This window comes from Cavia porcellus, unplaced genomic scaffold (assembly GCF_034190915.1).
Source record: "Cavia porcellus strain 051 isolate PalLab524CR breed Dunkin Hartley unplaced genomic scaffold, mCavPor4.1 scaffold_19, whole genome shotgun sequence".
Classification (NCBI taxonomy): Eukaryota; Metazoa; Chordata; class Mammalia; order Rodentia; family Caviidae; genus Cavia; species Cavia porcellus.
The window spans coordinates 27,752,609-27,770,325 of record NW_026947502.1 but is presented as its reverse complement, the minus strand read 5'-3'; the positions used below and the strand labels follow the sequence as shown (position 1 = coordinate 27,770,325).

The 17,717-nt window shown below is 42.4% G+C and overlaps 1 long non-coding RNA gene across 2 annotated transcripts; it reads left to right on the top strand.

Annotated features, from left to right (window-relative positions):
• The first annotated feature begins 647 nt into the window (after window positions 1-647).
• Window positions 648-9,653, top strand: LOC106028419 (uncharacterized). 2 transcript variants are annotated; one of them, XR_001202044.3, is made up of 5 exons: window positions 648-768; window positions 4,085-4,236; window positions 4,819-4,930; window positions 5,056-5,215; window positions 5,461-9,653. It is a non-coding gene; the product is annotated as an uncharacterized LOC106028419 (long non-coding RNA). The 2 variants fall into 2 exon arrangements; XR_010041110.1 differs by lacking the exon at window positions 4,085-4,236.
• Window positions 9,654-17,717: the final 8,064 nt, after the last annotated feature.

Here is a 17,717-nt window from a genome sequence, read left to right as displayed (position 1 = left end):
AAGTCTCATGACAAAGATTGTATTAAGTGTAGCTCTTGACAGATGACAAAGTGCTTTCACATTTGTTTTCTCACTCCATACCACATGCAGCTTTGCCAAAGTTAGCAAATAAAGCCACGAGATCCCCAGTAAAACTCAAATAAAAGATATGGAGCATACTTACGTTTAAAAAATAGTCATGTGCCTGTTATTTAAATTTAATAGGCAGTTGTGTATTTCACCTTGTGGCAGTAACTCTGTAACCAACTCTCAGAAAAAAAAAAATAATAATAATAGTGACCCTGGCGGTCCTCTGGCTAAAGTTCAGAAAGTAAATTGCCCATGATCACTAGATTCAGAAGGACTGGGCCCCTCACATCATCAAGCCTGCACTGGAACCACATAGGGCTGGAGGAGGGGAAGGGCAACCTAAGACTAGCAGACTACAAAGTGTCCACGATGGAGGTTTGGGCAGAAGGGTCCTGCCTCTCCCTTGCATCTTACTCTGGGTGCATTTACTATACCAGGGTCCATAACAAGGCTGAAAACGCAGGAAGCCATCTGGCGCTGTGTGCTGAGTCACAGGGCCCAGGAGAAAAACAAGAACATCGTGACGCAGAGCAGGGGGTGGGGAGCAATTTCCCTGGAGATTGCAGCGGGCACCGGAAATAGAAACTGTCCCTGTGACGCATGTGTTAGAAGGCCGAAGACTAACTGGTCTCCACGAGATTTCAGCGTGGCTCTTTTTAAGTGCTGTCTGATTGCATGGGAGAATATTTACACCAGCTGGTAAACAACAGCCTCTTTTTTAATGTTATTTATTTATTTATTCTATGTGTATACTTATTTATTTAGCACCCCTCTGTTCAAATCTTGGCTCCTCTGCTTTTTTCCTCTCATTACATCTTTGCCCTTGAGCAGTTTCTTAAATTTTCTGACTTTGTTTTCTTTTCCATGAGAAGAATCCTTGTCTCCAGATAGTGTGTGTTTCAATGAAATCACATTTTTCCAAAGCCTCTTGCATAGATCTGGCTCACAGAAAGTGTTTCAGCAAATGAGACCTCTTATTAGTTCGAAGGCATAAAAATACACTTCTGTTAGGTGGCTGTGGAGATTAGATCCATGACAGGTCTTCTTGAGGGAGTTTTGGGTTAAGCTCCAAGGTTTTTGGCTACAGGGAGCAATTTGTCTCTCTCCTGTCCTAGGTCCTTAGGGTCTAAACAAGGACCCCCACCACCACCTCCCACACTCGCTTCTGGCTAGAAAGGATAAATGTGCTCAGTAAATGCTTACACAATTTTATTTCCTTCCATTCCACAAATATTTCCTTTAATATTGTGCATGTTCCTGGCTCACTCTTTATTAGAGGCACAGAAAAGCAAACTTAAGATAAATACTGCATTCTTACTATTTTTAATGATTGTTCTGTGCCAGGGACTAAGTAACTTACATCCTTTGAATTATTAGACCAATCCCTTCATATCGGCACCAGTGTGATCCCGTTTTATGGGGAAACCGAGGCTCAGAAAAGTTAACTATATTGTCCCAAAGCACAGAGCTAGGTGGCAGAGCTGAGGTCCCATCCCAGTGCCAATTCTCCCCCCAAATGCTATGAAACTATGAATGACCTTCCAGAGGATAAAAAGCACTCAGTTGAGATTCCACTTTACTCAGGCATCCCAGGATACAAGCAATGCAAGGCAGTAGAATGATTAAATATCAGAAGAGAGGCTGGCAGTTTTGGGCTGAGAGGAAACCCTGAGGCTGGACCATGGACGGGGGTTTCCAGAATGTGTGATAAAACAGAGTAGGATATAAAGTGAAGGCAGGTGAAGCAGCAACACGGAGGACTTGGCCAAGTAAGAGCAAGGTTCAGAAGACTGAGGCCAGTGTGTTTGGGCAGTCAAAGGAGAAACAACGAGCTCCTGGAGGCTAGAGGAGGTAGACCATAGTGGTTTCCAGCACTGGTAACTTCTCAGCCTTGAAGACGTGAGTTCTGCCTTAATATCTCCCTGCATATTCCACACTGCACATGGTCAGCGAGGGCTAAAAGTTGTCATTATTGCAAAAGGAGATGATTTCTCCAGAGAAAGTAGGTGTGATCTGTCTTATGCAATGACTTAGCCTTCGCTCTTCTAGGTAAGTGGAAATAATGACGAATATGGCCTTCAGAGGAGTCCACAAACTGGAGGGTCATTAAAGCAAACCTAGAGGTGGTTTCTACAGGCCAGTTTGGCAAGACTTATCAAGCAGGTTAAAACTTCGTAATGCTTTGATCCTACAATTTCACTATTAGGAACTAATTCTAGGGAAACTGTGATGGAGAGATGCAAGACATATGTATGGATAACAACAGTCGGTGGAATGTAGTATTAATTTCCAAACATAGAAATGTGCTACCTAGCTAACAATAGGCTTGGTTAAGCATTATAATACACTTATATCACAAAACATTATATTAGTACTAAAAGGCAATGTGATCACATCATTGAAAGTGAAAAAAAAATCAGAGAGCAAAACATTCATGCAGGATCCTGTCTTATAATACCTCAATTCAATTCATTTCCTTATTAAGTATTTAATGAGTATGTCTGCATGCCTAGCACTATTCTAAATACTGGGAACACAAAGAGGGGCATGTCCAGTGTATGAAGTGGGGGAGCTAGGCAATCAACAAGCATGGAACAAATAAAATAATTGCTGAGGGTAATGCAACACCATGAGGAAAAGGGTGACATACCACCACATAAGATGCACTGGGTCAGAGTGAGTGGTGGAGGAAGGATAATCCAAGGAGGTAACATTTTGAGTGTGACCTGCATGCTGAAAAAACCTAACTAGGAAGGTCTGGGGAAGAGTCTTCAGGCAGAGAGCAAAGCCTTGAGGAGCTGTGTGATTGGTGTGCAATGGGGAGAGAAAGAAGATAAATATTGTGTAAGTAGGGAGAGACAGCATAAGAGGACCGGCTACGGACCAGGTCATGCAAAGATGGACAGCCAAGATTAGATGTTTACAAGAATTTTGGATTTTATCCCAGGTGCTGTGGGGTTTTCATAGGGGCAATGATTGTATTTCTATTCATATTTATGTATGCAGAAGGAAATACGCCATCAGGTCAGCAGAGATTATCCATGAGTGGTGGGGTAATAAGCCATTTTTGTTTCTGTGTGCTACTCTATAATTTCAAATTTTTGATATTAAGACAAACAATCACTCCTATTTTCCAAAGACCTCACCAGAGAGCATTTTCCTATCCTCCGAAACATACCATTTCTATGTGTTGAGAAGCTTCAGACGCATCTAGGACTTTTGAAACATGAGTGATGTAGACGATTGTTACCATCCCTACTGCAGAAAGCCAGAACTCACTCTTTCTCTCTAAGCGCATCATAGCCCCCGTATCCTAACTCTCTATTCTTTTCCTTCTGCTCTTCCCAGATCAAGTGACTTCTATTTCTATAAGGTCAGCCTGCATAATCTCATCACAAGAGTATACATGCTTTGATTATCCTGCTCTGGCCTCCAAATATGTGCTAATAGTATGTCAATTAAAAATTAAAATTTTAAATATTAACCTTAAAACAACAAAAAAAAAAGGTGCTGGAGAGCAACTTCAATAAATCTTTTTTTTTTCCCACTTGATAGGCGATTAGGGCACAGCAAGGTTGGCTAGGGAAGGAAGCGTGACATGTTTATTACAAGATCCTACAACACACATTCAGAACAGTTCCCAAAGCCCTTCGAATGGATTCTTAAGAGAACTTGAGCAGGTTTTCAATAAAATGGCCTAGAGGCGACATCAGCCTGAGGCATGGGACCCCAGCCCTGTCTCTTAGGACCCAAGGTAGACGTTCCCGTGAGCTTCCTCATGATGCAGATGGCATAGCAGGGCACAGACACCACGAGGGGTCTGCGACTGCGGCTGTCCTCCTGACAGCCCACCTGCACCATCCGGGGTGTACTTGTGCTTGCTGTTTCCTCTTTTTCTCAGCCCACGCTCACTCTGCAGAACCAGTTTCTCCCTCGCTCTTTACTTTTTCTTTTTCAAAGAAAACTTTGCCACAGGCTTTTTTTTTGGTCTGTTTCATTCAATTTTTTGTTCAAGACTAGAAGAACTTGGAGCCTAACTCCAGAAGGAGAGGCAAGCAGCCCAAACCCTGGAATGTTTATTTGGTGAGCCACTTTTAAAAGGAATTACCTGATAACATTTTGGCAAGCCAGATGATGGTCGTTAAAGCTCAGGTACTGGAGACCAAGGTAAGGCCCAAGTTGAGCATAATTTTTGTTTTGTTTTTTGTCTCCTTCTTTCCCTCATGCTCTGTCCTAAGCCAGGAACAGGGGGACTCTTCTCAAGGCACGGTATAGGGCCGACCATGGAGATGGGGGAAAGAAACATCAGTTTGGGGGTTTCTTTCTAGCGGCTTGTGCTCACTCTACAGGCCCTTGTCCATTTGTTTGTTGGTCATACTTTGTTACTCTTTTATGGAAATTAATGAGGTCTCCACTTGCCCTGGTTTTGTAAATGGACTTTGTTCCCTGGTTTGTGGTTTGGTGTGACGCTAGGATTAGGGGTTCCCTATCATGTGGCTAGAGAGGGACTTAGGTCAGTTACCACCATGTTTTTCTTTTTTACTAACTGGCCTTCTGAGCTAACCCTTTGATTTTGAGGAGCTCCTTATTTTTGAATTATTTTAACTGACATAGTGACTCTTCTTCATACAAAAAAGAAAATTTTGTCTACTTTAAAGGCCCAAGACTTTTGCCTGGGCTGGGCAGTGGCTGGGAGGGCCTGTTCAGTCTTTAGCTAATTCACTCCTCTCTGTCTCAAATACTGCCTAGGACTAGACCTTCCCAGCTGGATTTCTTCCTTGTTGAAGTTCAGATAATTTAAAATTCTATGCCTGATGACCTGAGCAGAACAAATAGCATTTAAAATTTAGTTAAAGACACTGTGAGTATACAAAAACAGAGTCATCCCTGTTCTTTGTTTTATGTTTTGTTTTGCTTTGCTTTGTTTTATGTTTTGTTTTGTTTCGTTTCATTTCATTTTCCCCATTTGGTTCCATTCTTGTTAAGGGACTTAAAATACCAGCTGATCCATCCAGAAGCTCAGAATATAAACAGAGTAATCAAGGGACAAGAAATGCAAGTAGAACCATCAAGAAGTTCAACTAAGTGGCTAAAGGAACTTTGGTTGGGGGAGTTCCACCCCTGAGGCCAGGAGTTAAAGGACTAGGTAAGGCTAGCAGGTGCCTTTGTCCCTTGTCCCTTGTGAGCTAATGGGTCCAAATATGAAAACAAAAGCCCCCAGGAGGAAGGGCTTTCTTCTGTGCTTAATAATGCCTGCATCACTTAGATAGAGATGTCTGTCTAAACTTCATTAAGGTCTCACAAGATACAGTTCATGGAACCCTCAGGTCTCCTTCTGCACAGAACATGATCTTAACAAGTCAAGATTTAGTTGTCTCCTTGTCTCTATAGGTCCCAAGCCAAGCCAATGGGAAGCCTCTTGGATTCTGCCACCATGTGGATTTCACTGACTTCACCACTGGGCCATATTCTTGATAAGTGGGAAAGGTTTGATTCCGACAGACTAAAACAGAAACAGCTTCCCTACTTATGCAGTATGGCTTGGGTTCATTACAAACCAGGAGGTGGTGAGGGATGAGTATGGGATGGTACTTTAAATTATGAGACTATTTTCCAATTACAGGCTTTCGACTTAAAACATGCAATGTGGAATGAAATGCCTTCTGTTCAGGCTTTTGTGACCATCAAAGGGAATGCTTGGGAACTGTGGTGCTGAGAGTATACCTCCCAAGGAAGAGAAAATACTCTTAATGACCCCATCCTGAGACCCCCCACTTTGTCTTTCTTTTAGGGGGCTCCAGGTCTCTGATCTGTTTGATGGAACTGAGAGACCCCCTCAAACTGCTCTTTGTAGTCCCCATGCCAGGAAATCAAGTCCACCCCTCAGGTGACTCAGGAACTCCTTTAGAGCCCAGTGCCCCAGAGGTGCCTGGCATTCTTCAGCCCCCTCATCATGTTTCTCAGAAAGCTTTAAACCCTGCAGGTCAAATCCAAAGTGGTACTTCTTACTCACCTAATCCACAACTTGTCCTGCCCCTAAAAGAAGTCCCAGGGGCAGGATGGAATACTCAAGCATAGGTCTCTTTCATTTGTAATTGTCTAGCAGTGCAAAGAAAGACTAGGCCAACAGTCAAAGAACAATAGCAAGTTTGCAGGGAATTTCAAACTTTGACCCTTGCTTTTATCAGAGTGAGACGTCCAGTTCATCTTATCCAATTTCTACACCCAAGATGAAAGACAAAGAATCCTACAAGAGGCAAGAAACTATGCAGTTGACCAACACACTTGGAAAAGGAAAGGAAACCCTCCTGGATTAGCTATTCTTCCTCCAACTGAACCATACTGGGACTCTAATATTAGACATGGATTAGAAATGATGTCCAAATGTTAGCTGCTCTTATCATGGAAATGAAAAAGTCTATGAACACTGATAAAGTATGTGGGGTCATATGGGCCACAGAGGAAACTCCAACTTTCTTCTGTAACTGATTAATAGGATCTTTTATAAATTTGAAAATATAGATCCACCCTCCAGGGCAGGGAGAAGCAGTAGTGGGACATCATTTCCTCTGTCAACCCCAGATATTTTGTGTAAACTACAAAAACCTCATATGGAGCCACAGACACCAATAGCCCAACTGCTGGACATGACCCTTTCTGTGTGCAACAGTCAGGACCCAGAGGAGAGACAAAAGAAGAAAGCTAGGCTCATGGCTGTTGCAATTGGTGATGCTATAAACCCATGCAAGTTGTCTAAGGAAAAACACAGGCACAGCCAGGAAAAGAATGCCTAATTTAAGTGCAAAAGGATTGGACATTGGGCTCTCCCAAGCCTCTGCCTGTGCCCTATTGTGTATGTGAGGCAGCAAATGTGCCTGATTCATGGCATTGGAGTGACTATCCCCAGTTTCAGAGAGGGCCTAGGCAGCCAAGACTCTTCACTTCTTGTTCAAATGAAGAGGCCCAGGGGAACCTGCAGTGCCTCTGTCCATAGATAGCACCTTCTCCTCAAAGAACACTAGCTAATCTCAGACATCATGTGTGAGCCAATTCAACTGCTTATCAATGCAGGGTCAGCTTGTTCTGTGTTTACTTCTCTCCCTGGAAAACTCTCCGCTAAAGTCTCCTCACATCCTACAGCTGTGGTTGGGGTAAAAGGGACCCCTAGTCAGAGATTCTTTACCCCTCCTCTGACATGTCACTTTGAAAGTCAAATGTCTAATTGTGAGTTTTTAATTGCTCCTCAGTGTCCTATTTCCTTGCTAAGAAAAGATTTACTAACAAAACTGGAATTGGGTGTGCAATTCTCAAAGTCTGACTGAGGTCATAATGGATTTTGTGTGTTGGGACTACACCAGGTCTCCCTGAACAAACTAGTCAACAAGCCAGTCCTGCTGCATGGTATGATGGAACACCCGATGTGGAAAACTATGCTGTGCCAATAGTTATAAGGCTAAAAGTTCCCAGCTGATTTCCTCACCAAAAACAGTACCCAATCAGGGAAGAGGCATGTAAAGCTTTCAGACTCTCATAGACAAGTTTCTCAAACATGGCCTTCCGAAGCCTTGTCAGTCCCCTTGCAATATTCCCGTTCTTCCTGTGCTAAGACCCTCAGCAGAATGATGGACAGTTTAAGACCTCTGCCTCATTAGCAAAGCTACCATTTCAGTCTGTCCTCTGGTGGCAGATCCATATACAACTGTTCCTCAAATTTCAGGGCACACTAACTGATGCTCAGTCTTAGATTTAAAGATGCATTTTTGTCCATCTCCCTACATCCACACTCCCAATTGCTGCTTGCCTTTGAATGAGAAAGTCCCATTTCAAGAGAAAAGCAGCGATATATTTGGACAGTTCTCAAACAAGGGTTTAGAGTCTCAACTTCTTGCTCACACACTAGAGAAAGACTTGAGGAATTTAAAGCTTAAACAGGGAGTCATCCTACAGTATATAGATGATATTCTAGTTTGCAGCCCATCTAAGGAACTATCTAACTCTTAACACTGTACAGACTCTCAACTTTCTACCTAAAAAGGTATATAAGATCTCCAAAGAAAGGACTTAGATATTCCTCCAGAAAGCTCAATATCTGGGATCTATTCTTATATCTGGGGAATGACAGCCATCTAGGGACCAGATCCAGGCTATCTATTATCTTGGGCTTCCTGCCACCAAGCAACAGCTTCACTCCTTCCTAGGGATGGCTTGGTTTGTAGCAGCTGAATTCCTAATTGTGGACTAGCTTTCCAGTCCCTTCAGAGTGACACTGGACATTGCATTACCTAATAACCCAGGGAATGGCAAAACCTTTAGAATAAGGCAGCCTAATCTGATGGAAAGATAAGAGTCAATCACACCCTAAAGCAAAACTTTACCAACATATGACTGAGTTCTGCCAGTTGCTGCCAGTAGAACTCATGATGATTCATACCATGCTCCAAACTGGGATAAGTTGATCTATTTATGATGTTATATTAGAGGCCATTTCTATTCCCTGATATGATAGTAGACCCAAAGACCACAAGGCTCACTAATCTTGGCCAAAAACAACAGACTATCCAAAGGTATAGGAACAGAATCCTTCCAGATCCTGGCTGAAGATGACCACCTACTGTCCATCCTGGAGGCCAAGCGCTTGTGAAAGCTTGGAAACAGGGGACACCCACTGATTAAAATCAAAATGAAAGGGCCCCTTCTCAGTAATCCTTGCCACACCCATTGCAATTAAGATGGCAGATAGATATTGACTCATCTTTCTAAAATACAGCCAGTCCCATCTGAATTGTCTCAACAAGATCACCCAAAAGGAGAAAGCTACTTGTGAACCTCTGGAAGAGCTGAGATTTCTCTTCAAAAGTAAGACTCCAGTGCTGCTACAGGAAACATGGAACTCTGACCTGCTCCCCACTTTTGGACTAATAGTGAAGTTTTTCCTGTCCAACAGGCAGCTCAATTGTCCTTGACTCTTTTTTTCATTGTTTTATGACAGGGTTTTCTTTCTTCAGTCCAGCCAGAGAGCCACAGAACCCCAAGATATTTGGAGAACATGTGATCTCTGTAGGGTTTACAGCCTTATCCAGCTTGAAAAAGCTATACAAGACAGAGACCTCCACTCCTCAGCACTTCATAAAAATTGTGTGTCTCTCAGGAGAAAATGAAATGGGCAACTGGGGCATGGCAAAGCTGGCTGGGGAGGTAGACATGACCTGTTAACAAGATCCTGGAACATGTACGCAGAACAGTTTCCAAGCCTTGCACGTGGACTTATGAGAAATCGAGCCAGTTTTCAACAGGGTGGCCTAGATGGGACATCAGCCTGAGGCCTGGGATTCTAGCATCACCCCTCAGGACCCGTATATAGAAGTTCTCATACGTTTCCCAAAAATGTGGATGTCATAAAGGGCACGGATGTCAAGAGGAGCCCTCCACTGTGGCTCTCCTGATGCTAGCCCACCTTGCATCCTCCAGGGTGTACTTTTATCTTGCCTTCCTTTTTCAACTTGGTCCAAGATGACTCTGCAGAGCCAGGTTCTCTTCTATGCTTCACTTTTACTTTTTCAAATAAACTTTGCCACTGATTTTTAGCTCATTGTGTTCAATTCTTTGTTTAAGACTAGAAGAACCTAGAACCTAACTCTAGAAGGAGAGACAAATAACCCACAACCTGCCAATGTTTATTTGGCAAGCTGCTTTTAGAAGAAGCTCCCTGAAATAACAGTACTAGGCTATGAACCCAAGGCTTCCCACTCAGGTAGGCAGCTATTCCATTTTTTTATTTTGAGACAAAAATCTCACTAATTTTCCCAAGCTGGACTTGAACTTATGATCCTCTTGCCTGGGTTTTCCAGAGTGCTGAGATTATAGGCATGTGCTGTGGCATCCAGCTTATGGCTACCATTCAGCTCAAAAAGATCTCTCCCTATACTGTGTCACCTGCCTTTCAACATTCCCTGTGAGTTCTTCCAGACCATGTTAATTAGCTCCATTTTTAGGTGAGGAAATTGAAGTTGGTAGATTAAAAAGAGACTTACACAAAAAATGCTAAACTGGGACCAGAATCAAGATTCTATGACTCCAAGTTTTCTAATTCTTCTACCTAGCCAGGCTCATGACTGGGTGTGAATTACACTTGTCTGTATAGCTCAGAGCCTGGATAAGAAGTATGGAGGGTAACTTCTCTACTTCGGAGAGGGAAGAAATGGATCCACTCCCCACACTGCAGATAACCAGTACAGGAAGAATTATTTTTCCTTCATGGTAAATGTTCAATAAATAGTACATGTTTGCAATACATAATGATTTCCTTTATCACAGGAGTTGGTACATGTGCATAATATATCTTAATTTCTTTTAAATTTCCATCTACTCACACTCCCTGCTCCTTCCAATACTTAGTCTCCTCATATGCAAAGGCTCTATTTTCATCACTTTTCTTCCTTCAATTCTTTTCCTTTTTCCATTTCCTTTCTCTCTTCTTTTTTCTTCCCTCCATCTCACGAATATTTAATTTTTTAAAAATATTGCAGTTAAGGTCACACTGCCATTAATCGCCCTCAAAATACTCCCCTTTGCTTCTTCTAACACATTTATCCCATCATCTTCCTCACTTTCTGAAGTAGTTCTTGAAGTCCTCTTCCATGAGTGTCTTCAGTTACTCTTTATTGCCATGATGTCCTGAACCAGTTCAAGACATTTACTTTTCATGCTCATTTTTGCCTGGAGAAAGAGCCAGAAGTTGTACTGTGTCTGATCCAGTGAAGAAGGTAGATGAAGACACACCATAATGTTTTTATTTGACAGAAATTGTTATAAATATTTTAAACTGATTCAAGACAGATCCAGGCAGCCATAAAGGCAGTCCTAAAAGAGGACTGCTTCACAAATTGGCAAGAATACTTTCTGGAGAATGGGATAAGCATGTTCAAAGCAAGGAGGAGTATGCCAAAGGCGATTAATGGTAATATGTGTTTTACCATAATAAAATTTTTAACATTTATTTAAGTACCATATTTTGGATCACACCTTATATTTGTTGAATTAGTGCAGTGACTCACTTTTGAGGAGGGCATAGCTGACTCAGAAGTTTAGCAGCCCAGTGTCCTCTTCAGTGACACAGACAGGAAGCCATTGTTCATTCATCTCCATGAGGTGTAATGGCTGAGCTCAGGTTCCAAAGCCAGAATGTCTGGCCTTGACCCTGCTTCTATTACTATCATCTCTGACCTCCTGAGCCTCTTTCTACATTGGTTTTCTAATCTGTAAAGTGGGACCAGTAACACTTGCTTCCTTGGCTGGTTGTTAGGACTAAATGAATGAAGAAGAGTTTTGAAGAGATCTCAATACTACAGACATGAGAGATCTCGTGCTGCTTACTTGTTACATATTATTTGCACTAATAGCACATAGTGAAGAGGGCTAGTCAAAAAATCTGAAATCTGAAATACTCTAAAATACAAACTATAAGAAGTTTCATGCCACAAGTGGAAAGTTCCATTCATGAAATCTGATGATGTAAAGTACAGAAATTCCATTTCATGCACAAAAATATTTTAAACTATTTTATGCAATGACTTTTAGGCTAGTATATAAGGTGTATGAAATATAAATGAATTTTATATTCCAACATGGGTCTCATCTCCAAAATAGTTCATGGTGAATATATAAATGGTCCAAAATCTGAAATACTTCTGGTCCCAAGCATTTTGGATAGGGGTCACTCATTCATATAGAGATGTTAAAGGAGTTCTGTGAGACATGCTCAGAAGTTCGTGAAAAGCTTAGCACTGAGACTCGATAAGCAGCAGCTGCTGCCACTGCCCTTCTCCCATCATTGCTACTAACTGCGTCAGTGGTTGCAATGGTTTGGGTCTGAAATGTCCTTCAAAATCCCACGTACTGAAGGCTTGGACCCCAGCCCACGCACTATAGGGAGATGGAGGAACCTTTCGGAGGTGGGGCTTAGTGGAAGGAAGTTAGGTCTTTGGGGGTGTGTTCTGTAAGGGAATATTAGCATCCCAGCCCCTTCCTGTGTCTCTTTTTGATTCGGAGTGCCACAAACTGAACAGCTTCTGGTACACGATCCCATCACAATGTGCTGCCTTGCTGATATAGGGGAATGAAGCTCCTCACCTACTATGTCTGATACGAGCTTGTGTTCTCTAAAATTGAAGAATGAATTTTAACAACAATGGAGGTTAAGAGCAGAATATATGTACTGAGAGAAAGAACACTTCTGTCTAAAGAGAGACAGAAGGGATCCCAAGCAGGTTGCCAAGGACTCTGTCTTTTCCAGGGACTTTGTAGAGTAAAACCATGGGTTCAAGGTGGGGGAAGACTGGGAGCTCACAAGACAGATGGGCATGAGGTGGGACAGAACTACAGTTAGCCAATAAAATCAATAGTTCAGGTAAAATTGATTATATTAGGGACAAATGAGAAAGCAAGTGATATAGAAAGCAGGCATTCCTAAGGAGCAGTGACTCTTCCCTAAGGGAATGGGAACTATTTAGAATATCAGTCCTCAGGATATGGGTGCATTTGTTTGGTCTTTTATCTTGAGGCCTGGCCCAAAGCAGGAGGTGTCAGACTCCCCTGCAGTTGCCAGGTATCTGCACTGGCTCCATTGAGGACCTAGCTCTGTCTCGCTGCCTATAATATTTCTAACTAACTCAGCTGCCTGCAACATTGCCACAGCCCAAAAGCAATGGCGTGTACCAACCATGTAGTGACACCTCAGAAACCATGATCCAAAACATTGTCTTCCTCATAGGTAGATTATCTTAGTTTTCATCATAGTGACAGAAAGCTAACAAAGTTATTGTTCATAGAAACATACATAAAGGTGCTAGGCATAATTTTATTTAGATTATAGAATCACTTACAGACCAGCCCTTTGTCAAATTCAACAACAGAGCTGTTCTCTCTCATCTCCAAAGGCTTTGTCTGTTCAAGGTCATGTAAAGAACTTTCTAGCATTTTCATGCCTCTGTCTCTAGTTCAGTTAGGAAGTTACCTTTTTCCATTTCAGGCTGGACATTTTCTTAATGACATGAGTGGAGCCTACTGTGGTGAGTAGCCCTGAAGTTAGACTCCCTCTGACCTCTACCACTGTCTCAAACTTCAACTGTTTTCAGGATTATCAATTATTTTTCTATAGCCACAGACCATGTTGTCTAGTCTACATTTCACTGTTTTTCTTTAGTTTGTCTTGAATTGAAAACTTAAAGTGACTCCTTCTAAAAGAAACACTACCAAAAATGGAAAGCCAATAACACCTACCACAAATAGAAACCATCCACAAAAAGAAATGCCATGAAAATAATGCAGTATTATTAAGTTCTAGAGGAACAGGTTGCCCATCAAAGACTCTGGGCTTGAGGCCTATTCGATTTCCATTTAAAAAGGAGATTTGGAGAGGTGTCAAGATTTTACTGAGGTGTTAAAGACCTTTTAGTACCACAGTTAGATTTTTCTTCTTGGTATAATGGGAAGAGTTGAAAGGAGAATTTAAACAGGAAAAAAAAAAAAAAACTTCTCTCACTATAAGATTTAGTGCTTTTTTTTTTCTAGAACCTTCTCCTGACCTTGAGGGACAAGGGACCCCTTTTATGTGATTCAGTTCTTTTATGAGAAGAGCTAAGGAGAGAGTAGCCCAGCCTTGGCTTATCACTTACAGATCCTTTTAGGAAGATGCTTTCCCTGGTTTGAAATGAGGGAACCAAATTAGAGAAATATTCTTTTCTAAGGCCTTCTAGGCCCTAAAATTCTGTGAAAGGCCATCTAAAATTTTGTTTGGCTCATGTCTTAGCCCATTCACTCTCCTATCACAGAATACCATAAACTATGTGGCTTACAAACAACACAAGTTTACCCCTCACCATGCTAGGGTCTGGAAGTCCAAGACCAGCAGATCTAGTATCTGATGAGGGCTTGCAGTTTGCTTCATAGGTGAGTCCTTCTTGCCACATCCTCACATAGCGAAAGGAAAGAGGGAACATTCTGGAGCTTTTTAAGTAGGAGTACTAATCCCATTCTTCCAGATCTCACCAATACCTAAGCACCTAACAAAGGCTCCCACTCCTAATATTTTCGCTTTAGAGATTAGGTTTTAATACAAGAACTTGTAAGTTGGAGAACATAAAAATGTTCCAGCAGCTCCATAAAAATGTGTTTCTCACCTACTAGTGAAACAGGGTTGTAATTCATCAAATTGACCCTGTGAGATGGTTTCGGTCACTGGCTCTCCATGCAAAGCAAAGATGTGGGATTCATCACATACCCACAAATAAATTCACGTTTCCCGGGGGTGGATTTTTCTGCTCATTGAACAGAGCAGATGGCTGTGCCTGAGATGAAAAGGGATGTTTCTAACCCCTTTTCTCTACCCAGCACAGAATTTAGAAGGAAACAATCAAATAACTTGCTGATTTCAAGTTCCATCCCCTCTCTCAATACCTTCTGCTTCTTCTCTTTGTAGATGTTTCCTTGTCAGGGAGTCAGGGACGAGCTGCCAATACATCACCCGAAAAGTGTCCCTCTCTTGGGGTCTCCTTTGTGCCTCTAAATTGGCGAAGCTGTGCATATTCCCAGGTTTCTGAGCCTATCTCTCAATACCCCTGCAATCTGAATTCAATCTGTAACATTAGAGCAGCCATGGCTGCCAATATTTCTTCTCTTTCAATCCTCTGTGTCTTCCCAGTGGGTTGGTTACCTGGCATGCGGTAGGCATGATGAAATATTTTGGAATGCATGAATATGCTTGGCTGCCTTTATAGTTAAGTTTAGCTCATGTCAACATATGTTTCTTGAGTGACTAGCATCAATGGTGCTTGAAGTTTTCTGTATGCCATACACTGGAAGGGTACTATCCTAACTTGCCTGGGACTTTCTCACTTTTAACCCTGGAAGTCCATATCCCCAAAAATCCTCCAGGTCAAGGTATACAGAGCTGATTGACCAGCCCACTGGTTAGGGTAAGCTACCTGCTTTCTATCTTCATTGGCCTCTACATGGTGAAAAAGGACGACATTAAACAAATGATCTCACAAAGAAATGTACACAGTTGGCCCCTTGTATCTGTGGCTCCTTTGTCTTTAGACTCAATTCGTTGAACTGAAAATATTTGAAAAAAATTACATTTGTACTGAAAGTGTGCAGACTCTTTTCTTGTAGTTATTCCTCAATAATATAGTATAACAGCAATTTACACAGCCCTGACATTGTATTTGATATAATAAGTAACCCAGAGGCAATTTAAGCGCGTGTACATGATGGTGTGCATAAGTCCTATGTAAACACTAAGCCATCTTGTATAACAGACATGATCCTCTATGGCTTTGGTATCTACCAGGATTCTGGAACCAATTCTCCATGGATACTGCAGAATGAATAGAATTACAAACCATGGTGAGCACAAAGAAAGAAAAGTCAATAAGCTCAGCACTGTGGATGTGAAGATGGGAAGACACAGTCCTGGTGTTGAAACCTTGATTGCAACCAAGAAAGAAAGAGACACACAGCTTATTGAATACAAACTTGTGAGTGCAATGAATCAGAAACACCTACAGTCTTGTCCCCCTGTTCATGTGGCATTGTTTCTATTTTAATTGCACTTTGAGCATCAAAAACTCACTCTGGTGAATTAAGTAGATGTACATTAAAAGGACTTCAGAAAAGTTGAGTGTGGTGACATGTGCCTGTAATCTAACACTCTGGGAGGCTGAGGCAGGAGAATCACAAGTTTGAGGTCAACCTGAGCAATTTTGTGATACCCTGTCTCAAAATAATAAACAAACATACAAGCAAGCAAGCAAATAAACAAGTAAATGCTGTTGATGTAGCTCAAGGCAAAGACCCTGAGCAAATTCCCTGTAGCAAAGAGGGTATTAGAACAAAAAGCTGAAAACCTAGACCTTGAGAGAAACGCACATACAACTGCTTCCTAGGGAGTTGAGATGGCTAAAATTAATGTCAGAACAAAGAGCATGCTTTGTTCCGTTTCCATTAGAAAAATTGACTATGACCATTTAATGCCCTTGAGTTTTTCTGCCCAATCTTCTAATTCCGGGAAGAAAGAATCTGATGGCCAACCTTGGCTTTCATGCCAGCCCCTTCGTGAGGCTCGGGAGCACTGCCATGAGAAACTTCACCGAAGTGTGAGCCCCAGAAGTGGCAGCAGGTAGCTGACAATAGGGAAGGATGCTGGGGGGCGAAGGTTTCAGCTGCCTCTGACCTCTTCACACAGCAGCTCTGCCACTGCTTTCTCCAGGGTCTCGGGTCCCCTGGTCACTCTCCTTGAAGTGACTCTCCGTGCCTTCTGTCTGGGATACTCTGTCACCATGGACAGCCCCATGCTGACCGCTGCTTTCAGGAACACGTGTGTCTGGTCAGCCTGCCCTGATACCTAGCACCTTGGAGTGTGCAATGCATCTTTGTGAAGTGTCTGACACAGAGCAGAAATTCCATTATTACTGCTGGTTCTTAGGAGAGCTTTGAAGAGCACACGGCAGTGACAACTGTGCCATCTTCCCTGGCCCACTGCCTGTCAGCCAGATCAGTCCTCTGGCTGCTTCTCGGTTCTCTGAGAAACTTCCCACAATACTTTGCTCTCCTCTCACACAGCTGCTTCTGCTTGCAGCTCTTCTCACCGCTGATGGTTGGCCCCCAGAGGAACATCTGGCAATGGCTGAAAAGGTTCATGATCACAATGAGGAGGGGACAGTTCCTGGGATCTTGCTGCATGCTACTGAATGTCTTGTAATGCATAAGACCACGTACAGTCCAGCGTCTGAGATTGATGGCCTCTGTAGCCAGGCCCTTTCTTAACTCTATTGGGCTTTCTCTCACATCTCTGTTGTTTTTTCTTCATGGTGCTTTCTTGTCGCCTGTAGTGACAATGTCCGTTCAGTTGCTTGGTTGGTACCTGTTGCCAGGCTAGATCAATCCTATGGAAGTGGGTCCCCAAGGGCCTTCCTCAAAACTGGTTCCCTCTGTGGATAGCAGCTACCAGCACACAGTGAAGGGCACACATGTCACATAAATGTTTAAAAGGCGAATATGGCCTCAACTCAAGAAGATTAACAGTCAGGAGTTCAGCAGTGAAGCCTGGGTTCTCTTGGGTTCTCTGGATTCTCTTGACCATCTTTGTGTGTATATATACATATATATGTTCATTTTCCCACTTGGTTTAAACTCAGCCTCTGTAATTTGCTGGCTAAGTGGCCTTGATACATTGTTTAACCTCCTGGGCCTCAGTTTCTGCATCTTTAAAATGGGGTCATTACTGTCAGCCTTTTTGTCCCAGAGATGCAAGAGAGAGTAAGTAAATTAACCCACAAAACAATTAGGAAAATGCCTAGCAAAGAAAAGCCTCAGTAAACATCCATCATCCTCCTCATCATCATGATTTGGCTGGGGTAGGCAGAGAGATGAAAGAATGAGCTTCTGGGTCCTACCAGAAGATTAGGGGATTAATGCAGCTTTTGAGACCAAAGCTGCTCCCACTGGGTTTTGCCAGCTCTTGCTCCATCCATGAAATAAACCGGATGAAGCCTTTATCCATCCTTTATTTTAAGAAAGAGGCAAGCAGAGTGTGCGGATTTAACGTGGCAGATGGTGCTGTCCTTGAATTATGAAACCAAAGGAGGAAA